Raw genomic sequence first — 17706 nt, 5'->3', positions numbered from 1 at the left:
GGCTGTGGTAGATTGGGAAACTATATTAAAAGGCATGATGGTGGACAAGACATGGCTAACATTTAAAGAATTAATACATGGTTTACAACAAATTTACATTCATTTGAGGCACAAAAACCCAACAAGGAAAGTAATCCAACCATGGGTAACAAGAGAAGTTAAAGATTGTATCAGATCAAAGGGAGAGGCCAAATAAAAGTAGTAAGCCTGAGAATTGGCAGCATTTTAAAATTCAGCAAAGGAGAGCAAGAAACTGATAAAGAAAGAGAAAATAGAATATGAAAGTAAACTAGCAAGAAACAGAAAAATGGAGTGTACAAGCTTCTATAGGTATGTAAAAAGGAAAAGATCAGCAAAGACAAATGTGGATCCATTACAGGCAGAGACAGAAGAATTTATAATGGGGAATAAGGAAGTGGCAGAGAAACTAAACAAATACTTTGGGCAGAATCATCCCAGATTTGCACTAAGTGTGGTAGCAGGTGAGTAAAATGGTGTTTTACCCGTCGGCCGCAATGGCGGCTTTTCACGCCATATCGTCCCAAACCCACTACATTAATTATGCATTCCTGGGAAACACGCAATTTCCTTGGCGGACAGGCTTTCATTCACCCGCCATGCCATCATCTCGCTGCTTCCTCACGCCAGGCGCCATATTTAAATTGCAGCCACGCGCACAACTCTCAGTGCTTCTAGCACACGACTGTTGCAAAGAAGACAAGCCCTGAAAGGCAAATAGACTGCAGCCCCCAGGTTCAATGATGCAACCCTACAGCACCTTTTGGATACAGTGGAGGCTCGCCGTGATGTCCTCTAACCCCGCTTTTCCGCTTTGGTCGCAGGATTGGCAGCCACCTGACTAATCCAGCTTGGGAGGTGGTGGCAGCGGTGGTCAGCGCCAAAGCCCTTCAAAAGAGGACAGCCAACCAGTGCCGCAAGAGGATGAATGACCTTCTCTGTTCCTCCAGGGTAAGTCACTCTTCTCATGACTTTCAAATCACACACTCACAAACCCATCACACATCCACAGGGCCCTCACTCACTGCCAGTGCAAGGGACATCACCATTCACTCTCTCTCACACACACCTTCATTGTCCTCATCTCATCCATTGGACCACTCACCACCCACACATACCAGGCATACTTATCATCTGGCCTGGCAGGCGCCCTGCTTACACTCTCCCCATTTGTATTCATGCAGGACAAGTTGGCAAACAACAAAAGGGAGCAGTCGCAGACCAGTGGAGAAATGCCTGAAATCAAGGTCCTCATGGGCTTTGAAAACAGAGCCATCCAGCTGACAGAGACGATCTGGACTGGTCCTGTGCCGACAGTGAGGTCAGCGCTGCTCTACCAAGTGAGGGTCCAGCAGTGCAACATCCATCAGACAATCATGCTGTGAGTAATGTGTCCTGTTTAACAGGCCACGGCCATGCACTAATTATCTCCCCTTGCTTTCGCAGGCACATCTGGGAAACAGCCGACCGAGTCCATGACCCAGGGCCTCCAATCAAGCCCCGAAGAAACCTCTGAAGAGGAATCTGGAGGCAACCTCTTTGACGTCCAGTCACAGTGCTCACCCACACCCTCCACCAGCACAAAGACACACACCTCAGTGGGACCTAGCTTTACAGAAGCTTGGGATCACAATTTGGTGAGCGCATCGCACTGTCTGATCCACAGCAGGCAGCGGCAGGGACTTCCCTGGCATCTGGCACTCAGAGGATTGCTGGAGGCAAGAAAGTTGCTGAGTCCGAGTCAGATGACAAGCCTCTGGACTCAGTCATGTCACAGTTGCTGGAGCTGCAAAGGCAAGCTCAGGAACATCAGGAAAGGATGTTCACTGCACTCCTCAGATTACAAGGCACAATGTAGGAGTCCATCCATCTTCAGTCGGAGGTAATAGTGCCAGTATGCCAACGCAACGAGGTCAACATTGTAGGATGGCTGCCGCCACGGAGACCTTGGTCTAGGATGGCACTCCTGCATTTCTGCATGGGCTCAACTCCATCACTGATGCCATAGTTGGCCTCTGAAAGTGTGTGCACGAGAGGGGTGTGGGCCAGCACGACCTCACTCCAGCTTCCCCTTCCCCTTAAGCATCAGCCAGGGGCCCATGGGCACCCATAGGGAGGAGGTGCAAACTCTGGGGCCATCCACCCAGGTGACTCCGGGAGTATCTGGCCCATCTGAATCCCCTCTTCCTGTGACTCCAGCAGCTCCAGCTCCACAGACCGAAGAGGGTGCCACTACCACACAACAGGACCCCGAAAGCAGGCCGGGGCCCTCCAGGTCTCGGCCCTCCAGAGGACGCCTATCAAAGTCATCACAGACAGGGTGTAGCAGTCAGCAGGCTGCCTCCACCTCCGCTGTGGATGTCGGGCAGCACCAAGACGTAGCGGCAGGGTTAGGAAGGTTAAGAAGATGTAACTCTTTCGAGTACATTCACAGTTCTTGACTTTTTTTTCCCGGGAGTGGGACATGAACCCACAACCTTCTGACTCAAAGGTGAGGGTGCTATGAACTGAGCCACAGCTGACACCTAGTTGCACAGCCTGGGCACGGGTGTTAATCACTTCCACTTAATGTTCACTATTGTAAATAAACCCCCAAGAATGTCTCCTTGCCTGTGGCTCCTTGTTATGATGAGCAGTGTTCATGTCACTTAGATGTGAAACCTTGGTTCTGCACAAGATAAAGGCAAGTGTCTCAGGCCAAGGCCACTTCCCTGTGCAGTGTGTAACCTTCAGACCAAAGTGATGGTCTGGCTTCACACTCACTGGACACATTACTGATGCTTGCACCACAATAGTGCTTGTCATTGTTGCCAGAATGTGGTGGGCAGGCATCACAGAGTTCTCTCATTCTCTCTGTGTGCTCTCAGCACCTTTGAGGTGGGGCTGGCCCCCATCTCTTCAGCATCCGTGACCAGTGATGCTGTGCTCCTGAAGGGGACAGGTGATGAAGGCTGACAAAGCATCAGGTGCTTCTAAAGTTTCATGGCTGCGTCTCCATGATTTGACCCTGATCACAGAGTGCAAGTGAGCTACCCTTGGCCAGACAGGAGTCAGACATTCACAGAGGCTATGCGCAGATCTATGGAGTGTCCTCACCGCATGTCGTCATCATCCTCCTGTAATCTAGAAGCTATTAGGGCCTCTGCTGCGTCTCCATGACATGAGCCTGAGCACTGAGGGTATGTGCACTGCCATCAGCCACACAGGAGTCAAACGTTCACAGATGCAGGGTGAGGATGTCAGGACTGTCCTCACTGCATGACATGCCATGGCATACAAGGCTATGGGTCTAGTGCTGGAAAATGGGATTAGAATAGTTAGGTACTTGTTTGACCGGCGCAGACTCAATGGGCCGAAGGGCCTTTTATTGTGCTGTAGACCTCTATGACTCTATAAATATACATTTTATCATCATCCTGTATGAAACCTGTGGCTATGAGGGCCTCCTGAGTGCACCTAGCTTGTCTGGCCAGTGTGATGACCTCATCGCTGCATCCTTGCCTTCGCGGACCTCATCATCATCATCCCCTTCGACATCCTCCTCATCAGAGGATACGTGCACCTCCTCCATCTCCTCCTCAGCTAGGTCATCTCCCCATTGCAACACCAGGCTGTGGATCGCGCAGCAAGCGATAATGATGCACAACACCCTTTGGGGACTGTATTGCAGTGTCCACCAGACCTGTTGAGGCACCGGAACCTCATTTTTAAAATGTCTATCATTTACTCCACCAAAGTCTGGGTCGCAGCATGAGCCTTGTTATACCGTCATTCTGTTGCAGACTGAGGCTGTCGCATGGGCGTCATCAGCTACGTCATCTGTGAGTAGCCCTTGACCCCAGTGAGCCAACCCTGCAGCCTCTTGGGACCCTGGAAGATGTCAGGGATCTGAGACCCGATAAGGATGTAGGAGTCGGGGATGCTCGCTGGAAATCATGCTCAGACTTGTAGGATATGTTTGTGGTAGTCACAAATCAGCTGGACATTCAGTGAGTGGAAGCCCTTGTGGTTGACGTGGTTGAATGATTGTTGCCATGGAGATCTGAGAGCCACATGAGTGCAGTCGATGGCACCCTGCACCTGTGGGAAACCTGACATCTGTGGAAATCCCAGCGCTCTGGCTGTCTGGTTTGCCTGATCCCAGTCGACATGCACAAAGTTCTGTGCCTTTGTGAACATAGCATCCGTGACCTCCTGGATACACTTGTGCATGGAGGCTTGTGAGATCCCACACAGGTAACCTGTGGAGCCCTGGAAGGAGCCACTGGTGTAAAAATTGAGCACCGCTGTCACTTTTGCAGCCACTGGCAGTGGATGCTGTTCATTTCCCCATGGTGCCAAATCCTACAGCAGATGGTATATGTGACCAATCAGTTCCCTAGACATGTGCAGTCTTTGGCGACACTGGTTCTCGGTCATCTGCAGGAGTGACAGGTGCCTTCTATAGACCCTGTGTCTAATGAGAAGCCTAGAAGTGACAACTTTCTGTGGATCTTCAGCTGCATATGCAGCAGGACTGCCACCCTCATCTTCAAGGAGGTGCTCCTTCCTTTGCCGAGACAGGCACCTCTGCTGCTAAGTCACCAGGCTCCATGATCCTGATGTTCTCCTCCTGCAGGATCAAAAAGAGAGACACATGGGTTAGCATGAGTGTACTATGAACCTCTCTTGGTTAAAGTCTGAAGGCCACTTCACACATGCAGGAGAGTGCTGGCCCCCACTTGGATGGCCAGTGTGTAGTCGCTCATTGGCTGTCTGAAACCCCACCCACCTCTGCCATACTCTACTTGGCCGATTGACAGCAGCTTCGGCCACTGGACTGCATGCTGTACTCTCAGCTCAGGCGCAGGCATTCTCCTAACCCGCACTGCAAGGCTGCACTGTTAGCTTGAACCATGATGGATACTGGTCCAGACCTTAATAAAAACATTGCAAGGGGCTGTGAGCATCTCCACCAGTGACTGTGCCCTGCCCACCTTTTGCAAGCGGATTGTACAACTTGCCCAGTCGGCCAATTGCTTTGCTGCCCCCTAAAACGCACATTAATTTGCAGTCTGTGCCTGAGGGGTGAAATGTTCTGGGGCATTTAGTGGCACTTTCATGCTTTTGCATTGCTTGAGTGGGCAGAGAAACTTCAGAGACCCGACTCCAAGCATCTCAATGGAGCTGCAGCTGAACGGTCTCAGCTGCTGAAGAATGCTCACTTTTGACAAGCTTTTCCAAGTGCACGGCTGTTTCTCTCACCCCACCACCCCTTCCCGTATCTCCCCGGCATGTGTTTGAGTATTTCCTTCAGTCTGTGCTGGCTTGCATTCCCCACCACCCCCACAGCATGTACTTGTGTATTTTCTTCAGTATGTGCTGCTTTGCCCCCCGCCCCCCCGCCACCCCAGTCTGACCCGCACTGGAACCCTTGCCCTGGCACCGCACTGAAAGCTAGCCCTTGCCTGTGCCCTCGACAAATGCCTCATCCCTGATGCTTGCGAAGGCTGCACAAGGTTGTGAACACTCACCTCCGAGTTCCGCTTGAAGTTCAGTTCGCCAGCTGTGAGCCTTTTAAAGGCAGTCTTGGAGCACGCTGTTCTGAAGTCACACTGACGTGGGTGGTATATTTGATATGAAGGGGATGATTCTGGTGAGCAGGGCTTATAATTGGAAACAAATGTACTAAAATGATGTTCCTGACATGTGGGGGTGGGAAACGTGGCCCATCATTTACGGGTGGAGCGGACGATCGCAAACTGGTTTCACAACGGTGTAAACAAACGTTCTTCTCGCCATAATGTCTACCCCCCCCCACCCCACCCACCCCAACCCACCCATGCCCAGCATAACCCCTGGCACCAACGGGGCTGGAAAATTCCAGCCATAATGTCAGGGCCTCAAAATGTAACTCACATTCAGATGGCAACTTTAAAAAAAAATCATGTCAATAACAACAATTTTTATTACCTTAAAGGTGCTACGTAAATACAACGTCTCCAGTTACTTTACAGGAGCATTGTCATGCAAGGTTTTACACCAAGTCACATAAAACAATATTAGCGCAGATGATCATAAACTTGGTTAAAAGTTGTAAGGATCATCTTAAAGGAGGAAAGAAAGTTCGAGAGGCAGACAGATTTACAAATGGAATAGGGCTGTGTGTATGTTCAATGGAGCAGAGATTGTAATTTTGCATATGCATCCAAGTGTGCATTTACAATCTATCGGAAGGCAGACTTTTCTGAGACAAGGCTGAACACAATTCAACAAAATAGTTCAATTTGCAATTGTTAAGTGAACAGAGAAACATTTGTAGTAAATCTGACTGCATGTGATTCTGTATCACTCCTTGTAACAAAGAAAATAATACATACAGAACAAAAATGTACTTTCTCCAGTTGGCCCTTTCTATGAATCTGACGGGCTGTACCTTAGGAAAAAGACCCTCGTTCATTTGTCTCTCTCATCATGTCCTCATTCAACTCTTCCAGATCATGTTTTCTATTATTCGTTCCTGGCAGGCAAGGAAGCCAACAGTTGGGAGCTGCCCATTATGGGCACCAATCAAATCAGGCAGGGTTTCCCTAGGTGGAGTTTCCCCGGGAACAACATTCTTCTCCTGTTTTTAAGTTGATATTAATTAAAAGAAAATTGGTGGCTGATTCACAATGACTGTTTTACACATGGGCAACGAGTTTAAAGCCTTCCCCAGCAATTCGGGATGGCTCACAAGAAGGAACAATAGATAAGAAACAACATTCCACAAACTGTCTGAATGGTTTGGTAAATGCCCTCCCCACTTCCATCTCCCCTGTTGTGGGAACTTTATACCTTCATTTGCTAAATTTAACATTAAAATAAGATTGCAATATAAAACAGCTAGGTAGAATTTGATAAGTAAATATCCATTTGAAAGTCTTTTGGTGCAATGGCTAGTGTCCCTGCCTCTGAGCCAGAGCTCTTGATTTGAGTCTCACTCCAAGGCTTGATGGCCAAGGAAGGTGCCTTAATAATGCAGCCAAACAGGTTGAGCATCAATTTGCCAATCCTTCCAACACATGCCAATGGCAGGCTGAAAGAGTGGGAGAAAATCATGGTCAGCCATGTGATGGAAAAAACAGCGGCGCCTCTACCATCACTATCCACAGCTCCAGAATACAACACGCATGTAAAAAGTATAAGTCGGCAAAGAAACTTGGACTTCCTGAGTGAACTGTAACACACTACCACCATATATCCATTTATGTCATAAAGAAATTCAAACATTAAAGGTAGACTTCATTTTTCTAAATAAAAGATTAATTGCCCATAGATTGTAGAAATAAACAAACCCAAATGGTGAATAGAATTTTGCTGCTAAACTGTTTTTGCAATCTGAACCCAGGCAGGAATAAAATAATTTATAGCTGTGCCTCAACAATGCTGCTTTCACTCCTCCCAGAAGTGTCAGCTGTGGCTCAGTTCATAGCACCCTCGCCTTTGAATCAGAGGGTTGTGGGTTCATGTCCCACTCCCGGAAAACCAAGAACTGTGATTGTACTCGAAAGAAGTTGCAATCTGTGACTGTTGGTAACTCGAAAGAGTTTCACTCCTCCCAACCAACTAAATTGCTGCTTAATTAGTACAGCTGCTGGATAGTGCATCCAATTGTGGACAACACGGGCCTTGTTTTAACTGGCACAGCAGCAATGCTGGAAAGTTCAAGGGCCAGGGTAGAGTGTTTGAGTTCCATTCTGAACTTCAGTGTAGGAGGTTGGAGCTGTCCACAGACTCACAGTGGCAGCAGGCAACAGGTTAATATCGACTCAAGTTTAGATCAAACTCCTGCGAGGATCTGCAAAGTATGTAAAAAAAAACGACGAAAAAAAAGGCTAGAATATCATCCTATCTTAAAAACTGAGATGAATGACAAATGTAAACCCGTGTTAAAACCCTTGTTGTTCATCATCGATTGCATGGTGGGCTCCCTCGAGTCAGCACTGGACATTCGGTTTTTTTTTCAGGTGCAGGTAGTTGTGTCTTTGGAATCAATACCTGGGTAAATTTTTTCCATGAGTTGTACACCACCCATGCTCTCTCCTTGAGCTCCTCCTGCACTATACAAAAGCTGTGATGGTTGTTGCCCCCATGCTTTGTGGAAAACAATGTCACCAAAGAACAACTATCCGGTCATTATCATGTTGTTGTTTGTGGGAGTTTATTATGGGCAGAATTGACTATCACTACAACGGTGACTATACATTTCAAAAGTTCAGGTACATTGTCCAAATTCTGGCTGTCCAAAAACCGGAATTGTCCAAAAACTGGATATGTTCCTCTCGATTGGGAGTCCTGGGCGTCACTCCCGGAACAGAATAAGCTCGGGATTGAAGAGGCCATTCCCAGGCTGATCCCAGAGGACAGAATCAGTGAGAGTTGTGCACACACAGCACCTGAGTCTACTGCAGTGCTTTAAGATTTGCCTCCCCTGGCCCTCGCTATTCTCTGGACACAAAGCTGCCTGTTCCACTGTCGGGATAGAGTCAGGCGTTCTCTCCATCAGGGCCTGCAGCCCCAGGGAACTCATGGTTCGAATCAGGGTGAAGAAGCTGCGTTATATGTCCTGTGCACCAATTTCCAATATAACGTTAATGGCATCGTTCGGCAACAAATAACCCTTCTGTAAACAGAGCTGGGTCAATTAATTCCTTCCAACCAAAACTAGAGTCTATTTATCTTCACCAAATCCCAGTGAAGGGATCACAGGAGTTGGGGTAAGGTTCGGCTGAGCAGCAGTGAGCTTCTGGCAATGCTGCTTTCTGAATTTCAGTTCAGGCCTCAGTACTGCATTCCTTTAAATAAAGTTATGTGACAACAGAAAATGTGTCCACCCTGATCCAAAATCTGGAAAAATCCAAAATCTCAGTCCTGAAGGTGCAGCATTTTGTACATGGGACCTGTACTTCATTGCCTGTAAAGTGACTCAAGATGTCTGGTGATTGTGAAAAAATGCTATATAAATTCAAGTCTCTTTTTTTATTAAAATCCCGCTGAGTTGTCAAGTACTCTGTTGAAACTTTGATGGTTTACTGCATCTTGAGTACTGGACTGGGTAATATTTATAAAACTATTATTCGAAGAGAAGTGCAGCTTCATAATAAAAGACAGTGGCTGGTTTTATCTTCCCAAATAGCTTGGCTGCAATACAGATTCTGCTTGCCAGCTTCATATGATAGGTTTTCTACCCCTCTCTCCACATTTTCATGCTGGCAATTTTAAATGGTTCATTCCATAACAATATAGTGTTAATTTCTATTTGATTGCGTCACCATCACTTTTCCCAGTAGCATCAGCAAAAGATGATCAGCCACAATGTCAATAGATTTGGCTCCATTCTCCCTTATACCACTATTCTGTTAAACATGTATTGTACAATACATTGGGGTAGATTTTAACTACCAGGCAGCTGAGCAGCAGGGACAAGCTTGTGCTCGCTTGCTTTTTAAGGTTCTTTCTAAGCTCCTTCTGAAACCATTGTAGTCTAGGCCATCTGTCATTTTGCTTTTCTTAAAATGGAATATAATACCCTGTTGTTTCATTCAGTTTAATAGTTTAAAATACATTCCATTTTCTTCTACTTTTAAGAATGATTTCCCAATTTATTTTTTCTAACTCAACTAGGCTCAGATTTTCGCCATGCCCGAGAGGCTCAACAAGCCTGAGAGTTTCCCTTACTGGATTAGTACTGCATGACTGATTTCAAAACCAGCCATTATCACAGTAGGGTGTCTGCTATTTTGCAGTTTGACTGACACCTACAAGTAGTTATAGACTCTTTGATGTGGGACTATGAATCCCAATGCTTGTTGTTATAAGAGATTGAGCACTTGAATGAAACCTTTGTCATTATAAGGCTTTAATTAGTTGAAGGAATGTAAATGTAGTAAATGGGTTTTTAATGAATGAGAGGTTTTTTTCAATATAGTGAAGTCTGCAATAGACACTTAGAACATCATTTTATCTCTTCTCTGCATGAGATCTGCCAATGGTGGATACTGGCTGAGTTGTCATAGTCAGTGTTAAGGCAAAGGGTGGTGGGTTGGGGGCATGGGTTGGCATGAGTTGGCAGTAAGTTGGCATAGACACTATAAAGGGCCTTTGGGGTGAGTGAGGGCATAGTTGGCATGAAGGATATGAGAGATTATGGGGGTAGGTGGGGGACATAGATTGGCATAGAGGGTATGAGTGGTTATGGGTGGTAATTTTGGTCTTAACTTTGAGAATAATACAATAGTTATTGAATGGCAGCTGTTCATCTGTCTCCAGGTTCCAAAACAGCTCTGGGGAATTGCTAAACACCAGATCCAACACAGTCTCTGCTCCAAAAGCCTGATTCACATGGTGTGAGAGGTACCAGATCCTGACTGTCCTACTGTTTAAATCTGTTTGTAATCTTGCCCTTCTCTGATCATCTCGGATCTGCCCATTCAACTGCCAGGATTAACATGACAATGTTTTGCAACTGTTCTTGTCTGCCAGCTCCCTGTTCACCTGCTGACTTTGTGCTGCTGTTCTATTACAGGGAAACTGGATAAGTACATGAGGGAGACAGGAATAGAAGGTTATGGTGATTGGGCGAGAAGTAGAATGAGGTAATGCCTGTGAAAAGCAGAAACACTGGCACAGAATAGTTGGGCCGAATGTTCTGTTTCTGTGTTGTAAGTAATTGTACAATGACTAGGCAATAGTCTACCACTTAACATTCAGTTTCATCCATATCTTTTAAACCTTATCCCCTTCAGCTCCTATATTCATCATTTCTACACGTGCTGTATCACTTCTTATCGATCACATGGTTCCTCACACAAAAACAAAAATAGCTGGAAAAACTCAGCAGGTCTGACAGCATCTGCGGAAAGGAACACAGTTGACATTTCAAGTCCGTATGACTCTTCACCTCTTCACCTCAGAGGTTCCTCACCTCTGTTTGCATGCCTATTGTTATCAAATATTTTCTATCCTCTCTGCTCTAACTATTGGTTATCCACTGCTGTCAACAATGCTCTGAGATGCCAATAATATCAATATTCCCACTTGTCAGACATACCTCTAACTAATGGAGATGTCCATGGCCCAAAACATCTGCTGCAGCTCCCAGTTGCCCAGTTGAAGGGGGATGTTCTGAAGGTAGGAAAGCAGGAAGAGAAATTGAAGAGTAAAATCCAGCAAAAGAAAGAAGTGGAAATTACAGCACCACCTGCAAATATTTCATCCACCCAAGTGATCATGAGATTGAAAGCTAATACCTCTTCCTCCATGAAGTTCCTGGGTGTATGGTTATAAATTAGGGAGCAAGAGTTGCCACCAGAATGTTAACATTGGGCTGAAGGAAGAAATGAATCTGGTGCAGTATCTGTGACCTGAGGCAATGAATGTTTTTCTGAGGGAAACATAATTTGTTGTGGTCGATTTGAAATAATTTGGTAATTATTGTAATATGCCTTTAAGAGATAGCAGCACTGCCATCACTAGAGGGGAAGTGTGTCATGTGATCCAGTCTCAGTTTCACTTTGGCCTGTGAGCAGATCACAGGGCACACAGCTCTGCTGCTGATGTTTTCAAGCTTTCTATTCAGGTATATATGTTCTCATGTGCCTAGTTTAAATAAATGAACCTAAAATGTGTTTACACGATCCCTTATGAGCGGTTGGTGCCTTGTAATCATTATAAAAAACATGACATGGTGCTTAGCAGTGGTCAAACAGCCTGGCGGCAAGATTAAGTACAGGTATGACATGATGAACAGTCTTAGATGGCATGAGATGACCTGTGATGTTCTCGTCAGACCACAACGGAGTTCAGAGCATCAGAGAATTTTGAAATCGCAGTGTGGTGACTGCACAGAAAAGCTTGGAAGACACAGGCCAGGATAGTGCTTAAATAAAGGGCTGGTAAGCAGACGTTTGCCTCGTGATGAGATTGCAGCTCATAGCCTGTCAGTTTAGTGAATGGGAGAGTGTATCGAAAGGACCAGCACCGAGTTAGCTTGGTTGGGAAAGGTGAGTGACCAGGGTGTGGGCTGGATCTAAGGCTGGTGCAGCTCAATTTCATGTGTCATAAAGAAGGTTGGATAATTGAGAGCATGCCTTGATCCACGACATTTAAACGTAACTATGGAATGTGGCCCATACAAAATACCCACATTAGAAGAGTTGAATCTGAGATTTGCAGGTGAAAAGTTCTTCTCAAAGTTTGATGCCAAGCATGGCTACTGGTCAGTACATCTCACAGAGAAGTTCCAAGAGCTTACTACATTTCGTGCCCTGTTTGAACGATACTGTTTTCAAATACTTACCTTCGGGCTATCCGTCAGCCAGAATCTCTTTAAAGCTCACATGGACCGCGTTAGATGCACTGTGCCAGGATTTATTTGTATTTCCGATGACATTGCTCTTGTGGGAAGAACAAAGCACGAACCTGATCACAACCTGCACTTATTGATGTAAGCGACGTGTAATGAGGGATTAGTGTTCAACAATCTGAAATGCGCAATCGACGTGCAACAGATCAATTTCTTCGGTTCGATTTATTCCAGTGTTGGCGTATGTCCTGGTCCAAGTTAAATAGAGAACACTAAAGCCATGCCAACTCCTCTTCAAAGATGGCTAGGTCTCGTTAATTTCTTTTCTCTATACATTCCCAATTTCGCTCAAAAATCTTCATCGCTAAGGGAATTGTTGAGAAAGGATCTGCCTTTCTTGTGGCATGTAGACCACCAATACCTCATCAAAGCACTGAAACAGTCATTATCTAAAGCATCAACATTGCAATTTTACAATCCTAGGGAGACAACTACTCTGGAGATAAATACCACACGGAAAGGTCCAGGAGCACGCATACTACAAAACGGCAAATCGATTGCACTTGCTTCAAAATCTCTGTCCATAACGAAATCCAACTACTTCAACATCGAACGGGAAACACTAGCTTTAGTGTTTGGAACCATACGTTTTCATTCCTATCTATTTGGCAAAAGATTTGTGGTAGAGACTGACCACAAGCCACTGGAAATGATTTGGCAAAAACCATTGACCAGCGCACCACAAAGATTGCTACACCTCTTGATAAAGATTACAACTGTGAGATTAGGTACAAGTCAGGTAACTTGATGGTCACATTGGATATGCTTAGCAGGTTGCCTAACCCAGTGAAAACAGAAGATATATCCTTGGATCTACAAGTTGACTTCAGTAACATTGAGCCTGAAGATGTTCCCAAACTGATCTGGTACATTTTGTGCAATTCAAATGCCAGCTGCTACAAGATGAAATGGCAAACGGTTCCAAATTCCAGAAATGTGGAAAACAATCATCAAAGGATGACCTGATTCAATTCAGCATGAGATCATTTTGAGCTTACTGGGATGAGCTAGGCATCTCCTGGGGAGTAATTTTTAAAAGGCAGGCAGATCATCATACTAGATCATACTTTGTGACCTGAAATTCTTCAACAACCTCATCACTCACACATGGGCATAGATTGGACAAGAAGACTCGCAAGAGAAACAGTCCATTGCTGGGTATGAACAATGACTTTGAAGTCATCATCAAGAAATGTGAGTCACGTCAAGAGCATAGGCAAAGTCAGCACAAAGAACCACTGATCCTACACGAGGTTCCTACCTATCCTTGGTCCAAAATCGCATCCAACCTCTCTCATGTCCTGACTTCATCATCATTGTCGACTACTTTACCAAATACCCCATTATTCAACAATTGCACAATACATCAAGCATAACTGTCGCACACACTCTAAGTACTATCTTTCGTTTATTTGGCGTGCCTAGGAAGATCATTCCAGATAACAGTCCGCAATTTATTGGCAAGCTATTTCAGGATATATGTGAGAAGTGGAATATCGATCACGCTACAGCTTCTTCTCATTTCCCTAGATCTAATGGACTAGCTGAACAAATGATTCACTCAGCGAGATCCCTAATTCTCAAATGTAGACAGACCAAGCAAGATCTGCACACTGCAATGTTGTATCTGAGAATGACACTTTAAGTGCAACTATTCCATCGCTGGCAGAACTCATGTTTGGTAAACCAGTGTGTACCAATTTACCAACTCTAACCCATCCTATTCTCTCATAAACTAGAGAGCAATTTTTAAAAACTGCAAGAGAAGATGACCAATGTGCATGATAAAAATGCGGGTACAGAATTGCGAAGTATAAAGAATTGGGACAATAAATTCGCATCCAGGATCCCATAGAAGGTATGTGGCACCAGCTGAGGTGACAAGGATTTGTTCAGATCCAAGATCCTAAGAAGTCACTACACACAAAGGCACAATTGTATGGTGTAAATCAGATCCATTCCAGTTCCTCAACCACCATACAGTCTTATTGCATCTAGGACAAGATCCAAAATATACCAGGAACATCAATGAATGATAATCCCGCAGATTATTGTGAGCAATTAAAGGCACCTCCAGACGAAGTTAACATTACAAGATCTGAGCATACCAGCAGATAACTCTACACTTTAGAGACTCATAGATGCGCCAATCCTACACCTTATGTAATGGTAATAAGTGTGAACATGTATTTTAAATAGTTATACTTCTTTGGAATGGGGGAAAGATTCTTTAAAAAGAAAGGGGGGTGTTGTAATATGCCTTTAAGGGATAGCAGCATGCCATCACTAGAGGGGAAGTGTGTCATGTAAATTAGTCTCAGTTTCACACTGACCTGTGAGCAAAGCACACAGCTCTGCTGCTGGTGTCTTCAATTTTCTAACCATGTATATATGTTCTCATGTGCCTAGTTTAAATAAATGAACACACAATGTGTTTACCTACTCCATTATGAGTGATTGGTACCTATAATAGCATTGTAAAAACACAACAGTAATGTTTCCATATTCTGCAGTCACTGCATTCTATGAAAGGTTTAGTTCATCCTGATTCAAAATGACAATGTACTGGAAGTGCAGATTTTAGAAGGTCCCATTTTTCTTTATTTCTCACCAGTAACAGGATCCCAGGAATGGGAGTTACCGTGACACAAAGCCAGCTGTTATTTTTCAGGGTTCAGACGTCTCCCTGAGATACTAAATTTTCTGCTGAGAACTTGATTTAGATTCCGGTTTGCTACATTTCACCTGATTCCATACACAATCTGAAGACTCAATGAGCAGTTGCACGTTTACAAGCTGAAACATTAATTTTCTCATGGATATCCGTAAAGTATATTCACTTACAAATTTAAATTAGCAACATCTTTGTGCTACAGATGATGGCAATAATGCATCTGAGGTAAGTAGCTAAGGAAAAGCATGTTCCTGGACAATGTGCGCGCAGAGAATGGATTTGATTTCCGATGGTTTCAGTCTCTGGAAGGAAATGATCCAAGCTAGGAAGCTTCACCATTTGCTTTCTAGTATTGCTGATTGTTTTGTGTGAGCTGTAAATTCACAGGGTCCTGCAACGCTTGCCCCATAGTTATTTAATACCAATTGTACCTCATTGGTTAATGGCATTTGAGCAATATGCTCCACTTTTTAGTATTAATATCATCTCAATATCATACTGAAAGACTAAAAGGTGAAGCTGAAATAACACTTCCTAATATGTTAATATGTGAATACATTCTAGAGGGGCTGATCTGAGCATTTCTCAAAGCTTGCTCTTTCCCAAGCAAGAAGATTAAAGTGAAGCTTTATAGGATCTCCTTACTGTCTCACCTAATGCCCCAGAGTGACAGAGACCACTAATAACGTAGTCCACAGGACCAATGTATTTCCACTAGGGCTTCAGCAACTTACTCACTTATTGCAATTGTCACTTTAAATGGCCAAATAAACCATTTCCTTTCTCACTGCTTCATCGTAGCTTCTTTCATTCAGGCTGGAGATAATATTGCCTGAGTTGTAGAAGCAAGGAAAGTTCTCCAAAGGTTTTGGCAACCACTTTGTCTGACGCTACAGGACCATAGGTTTTAACATTGATTTTTAGCTAGAGTCCAATGTTATTTGAGAGTAGTATTGGTCATGGAACACCAATACTCTGTGCCACTTTCAGGTAGAGCAGCCGTCTATCAGAGGGCTTGTCTTTCTCTCCTAGCTATTTATTCTTCTGGAAAGATCCTCACTCTCGGGGCTCTGGTAACTAATGCCCTCCATGCTCATGGGAACTTAGGGCACTCTTTGGGTTGCTGGGAGTCAACCCATGAGTTGCATAGGCTGCTGTCAATAAGAACTCCATAAAAATCACTTAATCAAAAGTTCTCTTATTTATTGTAATAAAGCATTGTCCCTCTACATATTTTCCTATTTGATGTGCCACACAGAATTCTCTTGCATGATATTTTAAACTTATTTTAGGGCTTATTTTGACAATTTCAAGAAAGAAGATTTTAAAGGGTGTGTTTCTTATGCTTCCTGATTCTCAGTCTGTACATGAAATGCCTGAAATTATACTTGGTACCCAACTGAAATTAAAATAATAAGCATGGAGTAAACTTCTAAAATATATACCAGGCATTACTCTGAATCATAAGCACCTTGTCTTTAGGTGAAGTTCAAACATTGTTTGCAAGCTGGTTCTTGCCCCCTTAAAATGGTGCCAAAAATTTCAGAACATCTGAGGAAAAAGCTGAAGAAAGAATCAACAAAATGTCCCTATTTTCAATTTCAGATATTTATTGATTACAACCCTAAGGACTTACTAAACAGATACAGTTGTGCCATTAGACATGTTCATTGCATCAATTGAAATTAGAACAATAGCACTTTTACAATCATGCAGGAAATGTTACAAGTACCCAGTGGAGAAAATAGAAATACTGTAAAGTAAAATGAATTATTACTTACCGGTGTGACTGCTGCACTTTCCTGACATCAAATCATCAGCACTGCTCTATCCAGAAGAATAAAGCCAGGCAAGCTACTCACAGCATATGAGTTTCAATTATTATTCAGTAAGGCCACAATTGGTAGGACGATTAAAAGGAAGAAAGAAGTTTCTTTAGGTCTTTCTCAGTTGCAAGATGTGCAGTGTGTGTCCAGTCTGCTTATGAATGAAATACTGAGCAAGCAGAATCCTGCAGAGCTGCTGAAGTCAGCTCTGCAAATGCCTGTTACGCCTGTGCAGATTCTCCTTAAAGCTGCACTGCTAGAGAAATGCCAACAGCCCAAAAGCATTCTCATTGAGGGTGTTCTGTGGTTGAAATACTGAATGATATGGTACCTAGTGACAGTTATAGCTTTGGGTGTGATATCAAGTCCTTAATTTGATCAAATATAAATTACAGTCTGTAGACAAAAAATGGTCACGTTGTTATTTTTAATTCAGTTTTCTTAACCAGAGTAAAATAAAATGATATAGCTACACTCTTACTCACAAAAGGGTAAATACCCCATAATAGAAGCAGAGTATTCATATGCAAATGTCCTATTTCATTATGATGGCCTGAAAATTCATGAAGGACAGCTGACTGCTCTTCGAAATACTTGTAGCATGCAACCAGTGCCAAGTGCACTGTTGAGTGGCTGCACACTTAAGGAAGGGGCACAAAATAGTGAGAAATTAGCACCATTCAAGCTAGCCTGCACTACTTAAAGCCATTCTGCATTTCTTAAAGGTGTGTGCCTTCTGGCTGTGGCAAGTGCTGGTGCTGGTTGCAGAAGAGAGTGTGAGCTAGAAGAGCACTTAGTTGTGG

The 17706-nt window shown here is 44.1% G+C and overlaps 1 protein-coding gene across 2 annotated transcripts in view; it reads right to left on the bottom strand.

Moving 5' to 3' along the window:
• The window catches only part of LOC144691958 (galactosylgalactosylxylosylprotein 3-beta-glucuronosyltransferase 1-like), a 161251-nt gene extending 144165 nt beyond the window's left edge, over nucleotides 1–17086 (bottom strand). The window contains exons 1-2 of one of the 2 annotated variants that reach the window (XM_078560527.1): nucleotides 16859–17086; nucleotides 11090–11163 (exon numbers count right to left, since the gene is read on the bottom strand). The gene's annotated coding sequence lies outside the window, so the exon portion shown is untranslated. The remainder of the gene's footprint in view (nucleotides 1–11089; nucleotides 11164–16858) is intronic. The other variant, XM_078560525.1, reaches the window with a different exon arrangement.
• Between the last annotated feature and the right edge of the window lie 620 nt (nucleotides 17087–17706).

Source organism: Cetorhinus maximus, chromosome 16 (genome assembly GCF_964194155.1).
Source record: "Cetorhinus maximus chromosome 16, sCetMax3.hap1.1, whole genome shotgun sequence".
Taxonomy (NCBI): Eukaryota; Metazoa; Chordata; class Chondrichthyes; order Lamniformes; family Cetorhinidae; genus Cetorhinus; species Cetorhinus maximus.
This window is presented reverse-complemented; position numbering and strand designations above follow the sequence as displayed.